The 16,594-nt window shown below is 44.4% G+C and overlaps 14 non-coding genes and 1 pseudogene across 14 annotated transcripts; 1 reads left to right on the forward strand and 14 right to left on the reverse strand.

Annotated features, from left to right (window-relative positions):
• Positions 1-16,594, forward strand: part of LOC139251826 (zinc finger protein 271-like) — a 315,853-nt pseudogene that overhangs the window by 190,461 nt on the left and 108,798 nt on the right.
• On the reverse strand, positions 726-797 carry trnae-uuc (transfer RNA glutamic acid (anticodon UUC)). The gene has a single exon. It is a non-coding gene; the product is annotated as a tRNA-Glu (tRNA).
• On the reverse strand, positions 1,857-1,929 carry trnaf-gaa (transfer RNA phenylalanine (anticodon GAA)). Its single transcript has one exon. It is a non-coding gene; the product is annotated as a tRNA-Phe (tRNA).
• trnae-uuc (transfer RNA glutamic acid (anticodon UUC)) lies at positions 3,131-3,201 on the reverse strand. Its single transcript has one exon. It is a non-coding gene; the product is annotated as a tRNA-Glu (tRNA).
• On the reverse strand, positions 4,260-4,332 carry trnaf-gaa (transfer RNA phenylalanine (anticodon GAA)). The gene has a single exon. It is a non-coding gene; the product is annotated as a tRNA-Phe (tRNA).
• trnae-uuc (transfer RNA glutamic acid (anticodon UUC)) lies at positions 5,534-5,605 on the reverse strand. The gene has a single exon. It is a non-coding gene; the product is annotated as a tRNA-Glu (tRNA).
• On the reverse strand, positions 6,664-6,736 carry trnaf-gaa (transfer RNA phenylalanine (anticodon GAA)). The gene has a single exon. It is a non-coding gene; the product is annotated as a tRNA-Phe (tRNA).
• trnae-uuc (transfer RNA glutamic acid (anticodon UUC)) lies at positions 7,937-8,008 on the reverse strand. The gene has a single exon. It is a non-coding gene; the product is annotated as a tRNA-Glu (tRNA).
• Positions 9,067-9,139, reverse strand: trnaf-gaa (transfer RNA phenylalanine (anticodon GAA)). The gene has a single exon. It is a non-coding gene; the product is annotated as a tRNA-Phe (tRNA).
• Positions 10,341-10,412, reverse strand: trnae-uuc (transfer RNA glutamic acid (anticodon UUC)). Its single transcript has one exon. It is a non-coding gene; the product is annotated as a tRNA-Glu (tRNA).
• trnaf-gaa (transfer RNA phenylalanine (anticodon GAA)) lies at positions 11,471-11,543 on the reverse strand. The gene has a single exon. It is a non-coding gene; the product is annotated as a tRNA-Phe (tRNA).
• On the reverse strand, positions 12,744-12,815 carry trnae-uuc (transfer RNA glutamic acid (anticodon UUC)). Its single transcript has one exon. It is a non-coding gene; the product is annotated as a tRNA-Glu (tRNA).
• On the reverse strand, positions 13,874-13,946 carry trnaf-gaa (transfer RNA phenylalanine (anticodon GAA)). The gene has a single exon. It is a non-coding gene; the product is annotated as a tRNA-Phe (tRNA).
• Positions 15,148-15,219, reverse strand: trnae-uuc (transfer RNA glutamic acid (anticodon UUC)). Its single transcript has one exon. It is a non-coding gene; the product is annotated as a tRNA-Glu (tRNA).
• On the reverse strand, positions 16,278-16,350 carry trnaf-gaa (transfer RNA phenylalanine (anticodon GAA)). Its single transcript has one exon. It is a non-coding gene; the product is annotated as a tRNA-Phe (tRNA).

Here is a 16,594-nt window from a genome sequence, read left to right on the forward strand (position 1 = left end):
GAAGACACAGTGAAATATACTGGAGAGTTTATAACTGTTTCAGAACATAACATGTCAGCAAAATTCCCTCTTCTGTTCTCGGCACTGATGGGTTGTGAAAGGGAGACGGGCCGAAGTCCTATTGAGCCGCACTGACCCCGAGCCAAATTGAAATTAAAGCAGGTTCAGTCCTTAGCAGTGATATGATGAAGAGAGATAAGAGTCGCGAATCAACGTTAGTGATGGTGAATTTCGGTTAGATCAAAAACTCCATGAATTCTCTGCCGGGAAATTCAGATCTTGGAAATCGCCTGAGAACGCTAAACATTGATATGCAGTGAGCCAATGTTCAATATAGAAGGGGCCCAGGCCAAATGAATGCTCAAGGATAAGTTATCAGTGCCCATGGTCCAGGCATTCCCTGATTCCAGTCTTGCACACGTTGCGAAGTTTAAAATGCTGAATATTTCCACAGTGACAATGCATTGATTGATGATAAGCCCGAGTGCTGTGGCACAAATAGGTACCTGGAAGACTAAAGATAGCCATGATTGGCAAAATTTACGTTGTCTATCAGCAATTGGAGTTCCACTTGTTGAGCGAGATCTTGTCATTTAGTGCAGATTTTAAAACAGAAGTGTCTGTTGTATCACGACACGCTGCTGAGGGTAGGGGCAACAACAGTGAGGTGAGCTGCAAGTTCGTTCAGGAACAGCATTGCATTTCGAAGCACCGCAAATACAATGTTCCCTGACCGGGAATCGAACCCGGGCCGCGGCGGTGAAAGCGCCGAATCCTAACCACTAGACCACCAGGGAAACTGCTGAAAATGTCTGTGCCAGCAAGCAGACCAACCCAGTCTTTCCTCCTTGCTGTTTCGAAATTCTCATCACATTCGCGCCAGGGAAATCTGTTCGCAGCAAATGGCAGTTTTTGTGGAGAACACCAAAGACATGTCCGCGCAATCACAGCGTTAAGTGCGGCTAGGCTTCCACTGAAATCCATTTCATTCTCTCCTTTTTCACGGAATTTTCACTCTCGGCCGAAATAGCTCAGTTGGGAGAGCAATAACTAAAGATCTAAAGGTCTGTGGTTCAATCCCGGATTTCAGTAATATCGAGTGATGTTGCGCTCCCTTCATTTTAAGAGGAGACACTGGTTTTCCGGGAATTTTCACTCTCGGTACCGTGTGAACATTTCATTTGGTGCTTTTGTCCTGAACTGCAGCCTTTTGCCCATCTCCGGGCGACAGAACCGTTCTAAATGTCTGTTCTGCTTATAACCATTGACGGGAACAGGTCTCCAGTTCAGCGGTTATCAGCAAAGCAAGAAACACGTATAAACAGAAAGTTGTGCTCTGCACACCGTCGGCAAAGAAGCAATGGCTGTTATTCCAAATAATTGCCATCCCTTGGGATTCCGTGTGGATTTGTTTCGTTATGAAGATTTGATTGTAAATGTTACTACTCACCGAATAAAAATTATGAAAAATTGGGATGGCCCATATGGGGATCGGGCCCGCGCTCTTGGCTTTATTAATACCACGCCCTAAACGACCGATTTAACCGGCAACAAAATGCCCCAGGGCTGCGTGAAAGCCCAGCCTGAGATGATTTTGTATCCGGCACACACTGGGTGATCGAGTTACTGCATAAGAATTGAACACATCGCATCGCTAAAACATTGCTCACTCTTCATATACAAAACTGGGCAGAGTATAAATAGAAAGTAACAGAAAAAGAGCGCTGAATCTAAAAAAAACATCATGTCGAAAATTAGTATCACGCAACCACTGAACAGCCCATCCCTCAAGCACTGTCTCGATATTAAACCAGCTTCTCCCCTTAAAATGAAGGAAACGCAAAATCACCAGATATTGCCGAAACCCGGGATTGAACCAGGGACCTTTAGATCTTCAGTCTAACGCTCTCCCAACTGAGCTATTTCGGCCCGACAGAAAACGAAGCAAAACTTTCTCACACCTTTTTGAAAGAAAACTTAAACCCCGGAAGGAATTGCCCCGCACACTCAGTCCTCATTTCGGGGCAATGAGCTCCGGATGTGTTCATGTAATGTATAATGATATTGAAAATCTTTATGCTCATGTTAACTTATCATTGCCCACGATCCAGGCACTCTCTGATTCCGGTATTGGGCACGTTGCTAAGTTGAAAATTGCATTTTTCCGCACTGGCAATGAATTGACTAATCGCCGGGCTGTGATCAGCTCGGTTTGTTAGGATGATGCCGCGCATGAACGTACATGGAAGAATAATGATCATTTTGATTGTTCTCACACTGCACTTAAATGTTGGCAAACCATACAGTGTCAATCAGAAATTGTAGTTCCATATGTTCATTTAATATTCTGCTGAAGTGTTCATAAAGACACAAAGATTGCACACCAGGCTAGATCTCACAGTGCTGAAGACACAGTGAAATATACTGGAGAGTTTATAACTGTTTCAGAACATAACATGTCAGCAAAATTCCCTCTTCTGTTCTCGGCACTGATGGGTTGTGAAAGGGAGACGGGCCGAAGTCCTATTGAGCCGCACTGACCCCGAGCCAAATTGAAATTAAAGCAGGTTCAGTCCTTAGCAGTGATATGATGAAGAGAGATAAGAGTCGCGAATCAACGTTAGTGATGGTGAATTTCGGTTAGATCAAAAACTCCATGAATTCTCTGCCGGGAAATTCAGATCTTGGAAATCGCCTGAGAACGCTAAACATTGATATGCAGTGAGCCAATGTTCAATATAGAAGGGGCCCAGGCCAAATGAATGCTCAAGGATAAGTTATCAGTGCCCATGGTCCAGGCATTCCCTGATTCCAGTCTTGCACACGTTGCGAAGTTTAAAATGCTGAATATTTCCACAGTGACAATGCATTGATTGATGATAAGCCCGAGTGCTGTGGCACAAATAGGTACCTGGAAGACTAAAGATAGCCATGATTGGCAAAATTTACGTTGTCTATCAACAATTGGAGTTCCACTTGTTGAGCGAGATCTTGTCATTTAGTGCAGATTTTAAAACAGAAGTGTCTGTTGTATCACGACACGCTGCTGAGGGTAGGGGCAACAACAGTGAGGTGAGCTGCAAGTTCGTTCAGGAACAGCATTGCATTTCGAAGCACCGCAAATACAATGTTCCCTGACCGGGAATCGAACCCGGGCCGCGGCGGTGAAAGCACCGAATCTAACCACTCGACCACCAGGGAAGCTGCTGAAAATGTCTGTGCCAGCAAGCAGACCAACCCAGTCTTTCCTCCTTGCTGTTTCGAAATTCTCATCACATTCGCGCCAGGGAAATCTGTTCGCAGCAAATGGCAGTTTTTGTGGAGAACACCAAAGACATGTCCGCGCAATCACAGCGTTAAGTGCGGCTAGGCTTCCACTGAAATCCATTTCATTCTCTCCTTTTTCACGGAATTTTCACTCTCGGCCGAAATAGCTCAGTTGGGAGAGCAATAACTAAAGATCTAAAGGTCTGTGGTTCAATCCCGGATTTCAGTAATATCGAGTGATGTTGCGCTCCCTTCATTTTAAGAGGAGACACTGGTTTTCCGGGAATTTTCACTCTCGGTACCGTGTGAACATTTCATTTGGTGCTTTTGTCCTGAACTGCAGCCTTTTGCCCATCTCCGGGCGACAGAACCGTTCTAAATGTCTGTTCTGCTTATAACCATTGACGGGAACAGGTCTCCAGTTCAGCGGTTATCAGCAAAGCAAGAAACACGTATAAACAGAAAGTTGTGCTCTGCACACCGTCGGCAAAGAAGCAATGGCTGTTATTCCAAATAATTGCCATCCCTTGGGATTCCGTGTGGATTTGTTTCGTTATGAAGATTTGATTGTAAATGTTACTACTCACCGAATAAAAATTATGAAAAATTGGGATGGCCCATATGGGGATCGGGCCCGCGCTCTTGGCTTTATTAATACCACGCCCTAAACGACCGATTTAACCGGCAACAAAATGCCCCAGGGCTGCGTGAAAGCCCAGCCTGAGATGATTTTGTATCCGGCACACACTGGGTGATCGAGTTACTGCATAAGAATTGAACACATCGCATCGCTAAAACATTGCTCACTCTTCATATACAAAACTGGGCAGAGTATAAATAGAAAGTAACAGAAAAAGAGCGCTGAATCTAAAAAAAAATCATGTCGAAAATTAGTATCACGCAACCACTGAACAGCCCATCCCTCAAGCACTGTCTCGATATTAAACCAGCTTCTCCCCTTAAAATAAAGGAAACGCAAAATCACCTGATATTGCCGAAACCCGGGATTGAACCAGGGACCTTTAGATCTTCAGTCTAACGCTCTCCCAACTGAGCTATTTCGGCCCGACAGAAAACGAAGCAAAACTTTCTCACACCTTTTTGAAAGAAAACTTAAACCCCGGAAGGAATTGCCCCGCACACTCAGTCCTCATTTCGGGGCAATGAGCTCCGGATGTGTTCATGTAATGTATAATGATATTGAAAATCTTTATGCTCATGTTAACTTATCATTGCCCACGATCCAGGCACTCTCTGATTCCGGTATTGGGCACGTTGCTAAGTTGAAAATTGCATTTTTCCGCACTGGCAATGAATTGACTAATCGCCGGGCTGTGATCAGCTCGGTTTGTTAGGATGATGCCGCGCATGAACGTACATGGAAGAATAATGATCATTTTGATTGTTCTCACACTGCACTTAAATGTTGGCAAACCATACAGTGTCAATCAGCAATTGTAGTTCCATATGTTCATTTAATATTCTGCTGAAGTGTTCATAAAGACACAAAGATTGCACACCAGGCTAGATCTCACAGTGCTGAAGACACAGTGAAATATACTGGAGAGTTTATAACTGTTTCAGAACATAACATGTCAGCAAAATTCCCTCTTCTGTTCTCGGCACTGATGGGTTGTGAAAGGGAGACGGGCCGAAGTCCTATTGAGCCGCACTGACCCCGAGCCAAATTGAAATTAAAGCAGGTTCAGTCCTTAGCAGTGATATGATGAAGAGAGATAAGAGTCGCGAATCAACGTTAGTGATGGTGAATTTCGGTTAGATCAAAAACTCCATGAATTCTCTGCCGGGAAATTCAGATCTTGGAAATCGCCTGAGAACGCTAAACATTGATATGCAGTGAGCCAATGTTCAATATAGAAGGGGCCCAGGCCAAATGAATGCTCAAGGATAAGTTATCAGTGCCCATGGTCCAGGCATTCCCTGATTCCAGTCTTGCACACGTTGCGAAGTTTAAAATGCTGAATATTTCCACAGTGACAATGCATTGATTGATGATAAGCCCGAGTGCTGTGGCACAAATAGGTACCTGGAAGACTAAAGATAGCCATGATTGGCAAAATTTACGTTGTCTATCAGCAATTGGAGTTCCACTTGTTGAGCGAGATCTTGTCATTTAGTGCAGATTTTAAAACAGAAGTGTCTGTTGTATCACGACACGCTGCTGAGGGTAGGGGCAACAACAGTGAGGTGAGCTGCAAGTTCGTTCAGGAACAGCATTGCATTTCGAAGCACCGCAAATACAATGTTCCCTGACCGGGAATCGAACCCGGGCCGCGGCGGTGAAAGCGCCGAATCCTAACCACTAGATCACCAGGGAAGCTGCTGAAAATGTCTGTGCCAGCAAGCAGACCAACCCAGTCTTTCCTCCTTGCTGTTTCGAAATTCTCATCACATTCGCGCCAGGGAAATCTGTTCGCAGCAAATGGCAGTTTTTGTGGAGAACACCAAAGACATGTCCGCGCAATCACAGCGTTAAGTGCGGCTAGGCTTCCACTGAAATCCATTTCATTCTCTCCTTTTTCACGGAATTTTCACTCTCGGCCGAAATAGCTCAGTTGGGAGAGCAATAACTAAAGATCTAAAGGTCTGTGGTTCAATCCCGGATTTCAGTAATATCGAGTGATGTTGCGCTCCCTTCATTTTAAGAGGAGACACTGGTTTTCCGGGAATTTTCACTCTCGGTACCGTGTGAACATTTCATTTGGTGCTTTTGTCCTGAACTGCAGCCTTTTGCCCATCTCCGGGCGACAGAACCGTTCTAAATGTCTGTTCTGCTTATAACCATTGACGGGAACAGGTCTCCAGTTCAGCGGTTATCAGCAAAGCAAGAAACACGTATAAACAGAAAGTTGTGCTCTGCACACCGTCGGCAAAGAAGCAATGGCTGTTATTCCAAATAATTGCCATCCCTTGGGATTCCGTGTGGATTTGTTTCGTTATGAAGATTTGATTGTAAATGTTACTACTCACCGAATAAAAATTATGAAAAATTGGGATGGCCCATATGGGGATCGGGCCCGCGCTCTTGGCTTTATTAATACCACGCCCTAAACGACCGATTTAACCGGCAACAAAATGCCCCAGGGCTGCGTGAAAGCCCAGCCTGAGATGATTTTGTATCCGGCACACACTGGGTGATCGAGTTACTGCATAAGAATTGAACACATCGCATCGCTAAAACATTGCTCACTCTTCATATACAAAACTGGGCAGAGTATAAATAGAAAGTAACAGAAAAAGAGCGCTGAATCTAAAAAAAAATCATGTCGAAAATTAGTATCACGCAACCACTGAACAGCCCATCCCTCAAGCACTGTCTCGATATTAAACCAGCTTCTCCCCTTAAAATGAAGGAAACGCAAAATCACCAGATATTGCCGAAACCCGGGATTGAACCAGGGACCTTTAGATCTTCAGTCTAACGCTCTCCCAACTGAGCTATTTCGGCCCGACAGAAAACGAAGCAAAACTTTCTCACACCTTTTTGAAAGAAAACTTAAACCCCGGAAGGAATTGCCCCGCACACTCAGTCCTCATTTCGGGGCAATGAGCTCCGGATGTGTTCATGTAATGTATAATGATATTGAAAATCTTTATGCTCATGTTAACTTATCATTGCCCACGATCCAGGCACTCTCTGATTCCGGTATTGGCACGTTGCTAAGTTGAAAATTGCATTTTTCCGCACTGGCAATGAATTGACTAATCGCCGGGCTGTGATCAGCTCGGTTTGTTAGGATGATGCCGCGCATGAACATACATGGAAGAATAATGATCATTTTGATTGTTCTCACACTGCACTTAAATGTTGGCAAACCATACAGTGTCAATCAGCAATTGTAGTTCCATATGTTCATTTAATATTCTGCTGAAGTGTTCATAAAGACACAAAGATTGCACACCAGGCTAGATCTCACAGTGCTGAAGACACAGTGAAATATACTGGAGAGTTTATAACTGTTTCAGAACATAACATGTCAGCAAAATTCCTTCTTCTGTTCTCGGCACTGATGGGTTGTGAAAGGGAGACGGGCCGAAGTCCTATTGAGCCGCACTGACCCCGAGCCAAATTGAAATTAAAGCAGGTTCAGTCCTTAGCAGTGATATGATGAAGAGAGATAAGAGTCGCGAATCAACGTTAGTGATGGTGAATTTCGGTTAGATCAAAAACTCCATGAATTCTCTGCCGGGAAATTCAGATCTTGGAAATCGCCTGAGAACGCTAAACATTGATATGCAGTGAGCCAATGATCAATATAGAAGGGGCCCAGGCCAAATGAATGCTCAAGGATAAGTTATCAGTGCCCATGGTCCAGGCATTCCCTGATTCCAGTCTTGCACACGTTGCGAAGTTTAAAATGCTGAATATTTCCACAGTGACAATGCATTGATTGATGATAAGCCCGAGTGCTGTGGCACAAATAGGTACCTGGAAGACTAAAGATAGCCATGATTGGCAAAATTTACGTTGTCTATCAGCAATTGGAGTTCCACTTGTTGAGCGAGATCTTGTCATTTAGTGCAGATTTTAAAACAGAAGTGTCTGTTGTATCACGACACGCTGCTGAGGGTAGGGGCAACAACAGTGAGGTGAGCTGCAAGTTCGTTCAGGAACAGCATTGCATTCCGAAGCACCGCAAATACAATGTTCCCTGACCGGGAATCGAACCCGGGCCGCGGCGGTGAAAGCGCCGAATCCTAACCACTAGACCACCAGGGAAACTGCTGAAAATGTCTGTGCCAGCAAGCAGACCAACCCAGTCTTTCCTCCTTGCTGTTTCGAAATTCTCATCACATTCGCGCCAGGGAAATCTGTTCGCAGCAAATGGCAGTTTTTGTGGAGAACACCAAAGACATGTCCGCGCAATCACAGCGTTAAGTGCGGCTAGGCTTCCACTGAAATCCATTTCATTCTCTCCTTTTTCACGGAATTTTCACTCTCGGCCGAAATAGCTCAGTTGGGAGAGCAATAACTAAAGATCTAAAGGTCTGTGGTTCAATCCCGGATTTCAGTAATATCGAGTGATGTTGCGCTCCCTTCATTTTAAGAGGAGACACTGGTTTTCCGGGAATTTTCACTCTCGGTACCGTGTGAACATTTCATTTGGTGCTTTTGTCCTGAACTGCAGCCTTTTGCCCATCTCCGGGCGACAGAACCGTTCTAAATGTCTGTTCTGCTTATAACCATTGACGGGAACAGGTCTCCAGTTCAGCGGTTATCAGCAAAGCAAGAAACACGTATAAACAGAAAGTTGTGCTCTGCACACCGTCGGCAAAGAAGCAATGGCTGTTATTCCAAATAATTGCCATCCCTTGGGATTCCGTGTGGATTTGTTTCGTTATGAAGATTTGATTGTAAATGTTACTACTCACCGAATACAAATTATGAAAAATTGTGATGGCCCATATGGGGATCGGGCCCGCGCTCTTGGCTTTATTAATACCACGCCCTAAACGACCGATTTAACCGGCAACAAAATGCCCCAGGGCTGCGTGAAAGCCCAGCCTGAGATGATTTTGTATCCGGCACACACTGGGTGATCGAGTTACTGCATAAGAATTGAACACATCGCATCGCTAAAACATTGCTCACTCTTCATATACAAAACTGGGCAGAGTATAAATAGAAAGTAACAGAAAAAGAGCGCTGAATCTAAAAAAAAATCATGTCGAAAATTAGTATCATGCAACCACTGAACAGCCCATCCCTCAAGCACTGTCTCGATATTAAACCAGCTTCTCCCCTTAAAATGAAGGAAACGCAAAATCACCAGATATTGCCGAAACCCGGGATTGAACCAGGGACTTTTAGATCTTCAGTCTAACGCTCTCCCAACTGAGCTATTTCGGCCCGACAGAAAACGAAGCAAAACTTTCTCACACCTTTTTGAAAGAAAACTTAAACCCCGGAAGGAATTGCCCCGCACACTCAGTCCTCATTTCGGGGCAATGAGCTCCGGATGTGTTCATGTAATGTATAATGATATTGAAAATCTTTATGCTCATGTTAACTTATCATTGCCCACGATCCAGGCACTCTCTGATTCCGGTATTGGGCACGTTGCTAAGTTGAAAATTGCATTTTTCCGCACTGGCAATGAATTGACTAATCGCCGGGCTGTGATCAGCTCGGTTTGTTAGGATGATGCCGCGCATGAACGTACATGGAAGAATAATGATCATTTTGATTGTTCTCACACTGCACTTAAATGTTGGCAAACCATACAGTGTCAATCAGCAATTGTAGTTCCATATGTTCATTTAATATTCTGCTGAAGTGTTCATAAAGACACAAAGATTGCACACCAGGCTAGATCTCACAGTGCTGAAGACACAGTGAAATATACTGGAGAGTTTATAACTGTTTCAGAACATAACATGTCAGCAAAATTCCCTCTTCTGTTCTCGGCACTGATGGGTTGTGAAAGGGAGACGGGCCGAAGTCCTATTGAGCCGCACTGACCCCGAGCCAAATTGAAATTAAAGCAGGTTCAGTCCTTAGCAGTGATATGATGAAGAGAGATAAGAGTCGCGAATCAACGTTAGTGATGGTGAATTTCGGTTAGATCAAAAACTCCATGAATTCTCTGCCGGGAAATTCAGATCTTGGAAATCGCCTGAGAACGCTAAACATTGATATGCAGTGAGCCAATGATCAATATAGAAGGGGCCCAGGCCAAATGAATGCTCAAGGATAAGTTATCAGTGCCCATGGTCCAGGCATTCCCTGATTCCAGTCTTGCACACGTTGCGAAGTTTAAAATGCTGAATATTTCCACAGTGACAATGCATTGATTGATGATAAGCCCGAGTGCTGTGGCACAAATAGGTACATGGAAGACTAAAGATAGCCATGATTGGCAAAATTTACGTTGTCTATCAGCAATTGGAGTTCCACTTGTTGAGCGAGATCTTGTCATTTAGTGCAGATTTTAAAACAGAAGTGTCTGTTGTATCACGACACGCTGCTGAGGGTAGGGGCAACAACAGTGAGGTGAGCTGCAAGTTCGTTCAGGAACAGCATTGCATTTCGAAGCACCGCAAATACAATGTTCCCTGACCGGGAATCGAACCCGGGCCGCGGCGGTGAAAGCGCCGAATCCTAACTACTAGATCACCAGGGAAGCTGCTGAAAATGTCTGTGCCAGCAAGCAGACCAACCCAGTCTTTCCTCCTTGCTGTTTCGAAATTCTCATCACATTCGCGCCAGGGAAATCTGTTCGCAGCAAATGGCAGTTTTTGTGGAGAACACCAAAGACATGTCCGCGCAATCACAGCGTTAAGTGCGGCTAGGCTTCCACTGAAATCCATTTCATTCTCGCCTTTTTCACGGAATTTTCACTCTCGGCCGAAATAGCTCAGTTGGGAGAGCAATAACTAAAGATCTAAAGGTCTGTGGTTCAATCCCGGATTTCAGTAATATCGAGTGATGTTGCGCTCCCTTCATTTTAAGAGGAGACACTGGTTTTCCGGGAATTTTCACTCTCGGTACCGTGTGAACATTTCATTTGGTGCTTTTGTCCTGAACTGCAGCCTTTTGCCCATCTCCGGGCGACAGAACCGTTCTAAATGTCTGTTCTGCTTATAACCATTGACGGGAACAGGTCTCCAGTTCAGCGGTTATCAGCAAAGCAAGAAACACGTATAAACAGAAAGTTGTGCTCTGCACACCGTCGGCAAAGAAGCAATGGCTGTTATTCCAAATAATTGCCATCCCTTGGGATTCCGTGTGGATTTGTTTCGTTATGAAGATTTGATTGTAAATGTTACTACTCACCGAATAAAAATTATGAAAAATTGGGATGGCCCATATGGGGATCGGGCCCGCGCTCTTGGCTTTATTAATACCACGCCCTAAACGACCGATTTAACCGGCAACAAAATGCCCCAGGGCTGCGTGAAAGCCCAGCCTGAGATGATTTTGTATCCGGCACACACTGGGTGATCGAGTTACTGCATAAGAATTGAACACATCGCATCGCTAAAACATTGCTCACTCTTCATATACAAAACTGGGCAGAGTATAAATAGAAAGTAACAGAAAAAGAGCGCTGAATCTAAAAAAAAATCATGTCGAAAATTAGTATCACGCAACCACTGAACAGCCCATCCCTCAAGCACTGTCTCGATATTAAACCAGCTTCTCCCCTTAAAATGAAGGAAACGCAAAATCACCAGATATTGCCGAAACCCGGGATTGAACCAGGGACCTTTAGATCTTCAGTCTAACGCTCTCCCAACTGAGCTATTTCGGCCCGACAGAAAACGAAGCAAAACTTTCTCACACCTTTTTGAAAGAAAACTTAAACCCCGGAAGGAATTGCCCCGCACACTCAGTCCTCATTTCGGGGCAATGAGCTCCGGATGTGTTCATGTAATGTATAATGATATTGAAAATCTTTATGCTCATGTTAACTTATCATTGCCCACGATCCAGGCACTCTCTGATTCCGGTATTGGCACGTTGCTAAGTTGAAAATTGCATTTTTCCGCACTGGCAATGAATTGACTAATCGCCGGGCTGTGATCAGCTCGGTTTGTTAGGATGATGCCGCGCATGAACATACATGGAAGAATAATGATCATTTTGATTGTTCTCACACTGCACTTAAATGTTGGCAAACCATACAGTGTCAATCAGCAATTGTAGTTCCATATGTTCATTTAATATTCTGCTGAAGTGTTCATAAAGACACAAAGATTGCACACCAGGCTAGATCTCACAGTGCTGAAGACACAGTGAAATATACTGGAGAGTTTATAACTGTTTCAGAACATAACATGTCAGCAAAATTCCTTCTTCTGTTCTCGGCACTGATGGGTTGTGAAAGGGAGACGGGCCGAAGTCCTATTGAGCCGCACTGACCCCGAGCCAAATTGAAATTAAAGCAGGTTCAGTCCTTAGCAGTGATATGATGAAGAGAGATAAGAGTCGCGAATCAACGTTAGTGATGGTGAATTTCGGTTAGATCAAAAACTCCATGAATTCTCTGCCGGGAAATTCAGATCTTGGAAATCGCCTGAGAACGCTAAACATTGATATGCAGTGAGCCAATGATCAATATAGAAGGGGCCCAGGCCAAATGAATGCTCAAGGATAAGTTATCAGTGCCCATGGTCCAGGCATTCCCTGATTCCAGTCTTGCACACGTTGCGAAGTTTAAAATGCTGAATATTTCCACAGTGACAATGCATTGATTGATGATAAGCCCGAGTGCTGTGGCACAAATAGGTACCTGGAAGACTAAAGATAGCCATGATTGGCAAAATTTACGTTGTCTATCAGCAATTGGAGTTCCACTTGTTGAGCGAGATCTTGTCATTTAGTGCAGATTTTAAAACAGAAGTGTCTGTTGTATCACGACACGCTGCTGAGGGTAGGGGCAACAACAGTGAGGTGAGCTGCAAGTTCGTTCAGGAACAGCATTGCATTCCGAAGCACCGCAAATACAATGTTCCCTGACCGGGAATCGAACCCGGGCCGCGGCGGTGAAAGCGCCGAATCCTAACCACTAGACCACCAGGGAAACTGCTGAAAATGTCTGTGCCAGCAAGCAGACCAACCCAGTCTTTCCTCCTTGCTGTTTCGAAATTCTCATCACATTCGCGCCAGGGAAATCTGTTCGCAGCAAATGGCAGTTTTTGTGGAGAACACCAAAGACATGTCCGCGCAATCACAGCGTTAAGTGCGGCTAGGCTTCCACTGAAATCCATTTCATTCTCTCCTTTTTCACGGAATTTTCACTCTCGGCCGAAATAGCTCAGTTGGGAGAGCAATAACTAAAGATCTAAAGGTCTGTGGTTCAATCCCGGATTTCAGTAATATCGAGTGATGTTGCGCTCCCTTCATTTTAAGAGGAGACACTGGTTTTCCGGGAATTTTCACTCTCGGTACCGTGTGAACATTTCATTTGGTGCTTTTGTCCTGAACTGCAGCCTTTTGCCCATCTCCGGGCGACAGAACCGTTCTAAATGTCTGTTCTGCTTATAACCATTGACGGGAACAGGTCTCCAGTTCAGCGGTTATCAGCAAAGCAAGAAACACGTATAAACAGAAAGTTGTGCTCTGCACACCGTCGGCAAAGAAGCAATGGCTGTTATTCCAAATAATTGCCATCCCTTGGGATTCCGTGTGGATTTGTTTCGTTATGAAGATTTGATTGTAAATGTTACTACTCACCGAATACAAATTATGAAAAATTGTGATGGCCCATATGGGGATCGGGCCCGCGCTCTTGGCTTTATTAATACCACGCCCTAAACGACCGATTTAACCGGCAACAAAATGCCCCAGGGCTGCGTGAAAGCCCAGCCTGAGATGATTTTGTATCCGGCACACACTGGGTGATCGAGTTACTGCATAAGAATTGAACACATCGCATCGCTAAAACATTGCTCACTCTTCATATACAAAACTGGGCAGAGTATAAATAGAAAGTAACAGAAAAAGAGCGCTGAATCTAAAAAAAAATCATGTCGAAAATTAGTATCATGCAACCACTGAACAGCCCATCCCTCAAGCACTGTCTCGATATTAAACCAGCTTCTCCCCTTAAAATGAAGGAAACGCAAAATCACCAGATATTGCCGAAACCCGGGATTGAACCAGGGACTTTTAGATCTTCAGTCTAACGCTCTCCCAACTGAGCTATTTCGGCCCGACAGAAAACGAAGCAAAACTTTCTCACACCTTTTTGAAAGAAAACTTAAACCCCGGAAGGAATTGCCCCGCACACTCAGTCCTCATTTCGGGGCAATGAGCTCCGGATGTGTTCATGTAATGTATAATGATATTGAAAATCTTTATGCTCATGTTAACTTATCATTGCCCACGATCCAGGCACTCTCTGATTCCGGTATTGGGCACGTTGCTAAGTTGAAAATTGCATTTTTCCGCACTGGCAATGAATTGACTAATCGCCGGGCTGTGATCAGCTCGGTTTGTTAGGATGATGCCGCGCATGAACGTACATGGAAGAATAATGATCATTTTGATTGTTCTCACACTGCACTTAAATGTTGGCAAACCATACAGTGTCAATCAGCAATTGTAGTTCCATATGTTCATTTAATATTCTGCTGAAGTGTTCATAAAGACACAAAGATTGCACACCAGGCTAGATCTCACAGTGCTGAAGACACAGTGAAATATACTGGAGAGTTTATAACTGTTTCAGAACATAACATGTCAGCAAAATTCCCTCTTCTGTTCTCGGCACTGATGGGTTGTGAAAGGGAGACGGGCCGAAGTCCTATTGAGCCGCACTGACCCCGAGCCAAATTGAAATTAAAGCAGGTTCAGTCCTTAGCAGTGATATGATGAAGAGAGATAAGAGTCGCGAATCAACGTTAGTGATGGTGAATTTCGGTTAGATCAAAAACTCCATGAATTCTCTGCCGGGAAATTCAGATCTTGGAAATCGCCTGAGAACGCTAAACATTGATATGCAGTGAGCCAATGATCAATATAGAAGGGGCCCAGGCCAAATGAATGCTCAAGGATAAGTTATCAGTGCCCATGGTCCAGGCATTCCCTGATTCCAGTCTTGCACACGTTGCGAAGTTTAAAATGCTGAATATTTCCACAGTGACAATGCATTGATTGATGATAAGCCCGAGTGCTGTGGCACAAATAGGTACATGGAAGACTAAAGATAGCCATGATTGGCAAAATTTACGTTGTCTATCAGCAATTGGAGTTCCACTTGTTGAGCGAGATCTTGTCATTTAGTGCAGATTTTAAAACAGAAGTGTCTGTTGTATCACGACACGCTGCTGAGGGTAGGGGCAACAACAGTGAGGTGAGCTGCAAGTTCGTTCAGGAACAGCATTGCATTTCGAAGCACCGCAAATACAATGTTCCCTGACCGGGAATCGAACCCGGGCCGCGGTGGTGAAAGCGCCGAATCCTAACCACTAGACCACCAGGGAAACTGCTGAAAATGTCTGTGCCAGCAAGCAGACCAACCCAGTCTTTCCTCCTTGCTGTTTCGAAATTCTCATCACATTCGCGCCAGGGAAATCTGTTCGCAGCAAATGGCAGTTTTTGTGGAGAACACCAAAGACATGTCCGCGCAATCACAGCGTTAAGTGCGGCTAGGCTTCCACTGAAATCCATTTCATTCTCTCCTTTTTCACGGAATTTTCACTCTCGGCCGAAATAGCTCAGTTGGGAGAGCAATAACTAAAGATCTAAAGGTCTGTGGTTCAATCCCGGATTTCAGTAATATCGAGTGATGTTGCGCTCCCTTCATTTTAAGAGGAGACACTGGTTTTCCGGGAATTTTCACTCTCGGTACCGTGTGAACATTTCATTTGGTGCTTTTGTCCTGAACTGCAGCCTTTTGCCCATCTCCGGGCGACAGAACCGTTCTAAATGTCTGTTCTGCTTATAACCATTGACGGGAACAGGTCTCCAGTTCAGCGGTTATCAGCAAAGCAAGAAACACGTATAAACAGAAAGTTGTGCTCTGCACACCGTCGGCAAAGAAGCAATGGCTGTTATTCCAAATAATTGCCATCCCTTGGGATTCCGTGTGGATTTGTTTCGTTATGAAGATTTGATTGTAAATGTTACTACTCACCGAATAAAAATTATGAAAAATTGGGATGGCCCATATGGGGATCGGGCCCGCGCTCTTGGCTTTATTAATACCACGCCCTAAACGACCGATTTAACCGGCAACAAAATGCCCCAGGGCTGCGTGAAAGCCCAGCCTGAGATGATTTTGTATCCGGCACACACTGGGTGATCGAGTTACTGCATAAGAATTGAACACATCGCATCGCTAAAACATTGCTCACTCTTCATATACAAAACTGAGCAGAGTATAAATAGAAAGTAACAGAAAAAGAGCGCTGAATCTAAAAAAAAATCATGTCGAAAATTAGTATCACGCAACCACTGAACAGCCCATCCCTCAAGCACTGTCTCGATATTAAACCAGCTTCTCCCCTTAAAATGAAGGAAACGCAAAATCACCAGATATTGCCGAAACCCGGGATTGAACCAGGGACCTTTAGATCTTCAGTCTAACGCTCTCCCAACTGAGCTATTTCGGCCCGACAGAAAACGAAGCAAAACTTTCTCACACCTTTTTGAAAGAAAACTTAAACCCCGGAAGGAATTGCCCCGCACACTCAGTCCTCATTTCGGGGCAATGAGCTCCGGATGTGTTCATGTAATGTGTAATGATATTGAAAATCTTTATGCTCATGTTAACTTATCATTGCCCACGATCCAGGCACTCTCTGATTCCGGTATTGGGCACGTTGCTAAGTTGAAAATTGCATTTTTCCGCACTGG

This window comes from Pristiophorus japonicus, unplaced genomic scaffold, assembly GCF_044704955.1.
Source record: "Pristiophorus japonicus isolate sPriJap1 unplaced genomic scaffold, sPriJap1.hap1 HAP1_SCAFFOLD_45, whole genome shotgun sequence".
NCBI lineage: Eukaryota > Metazoa > Chordata > Chondrichthyes > Pristiophoridae > Pristiophorus > Pristiophorus japonicus.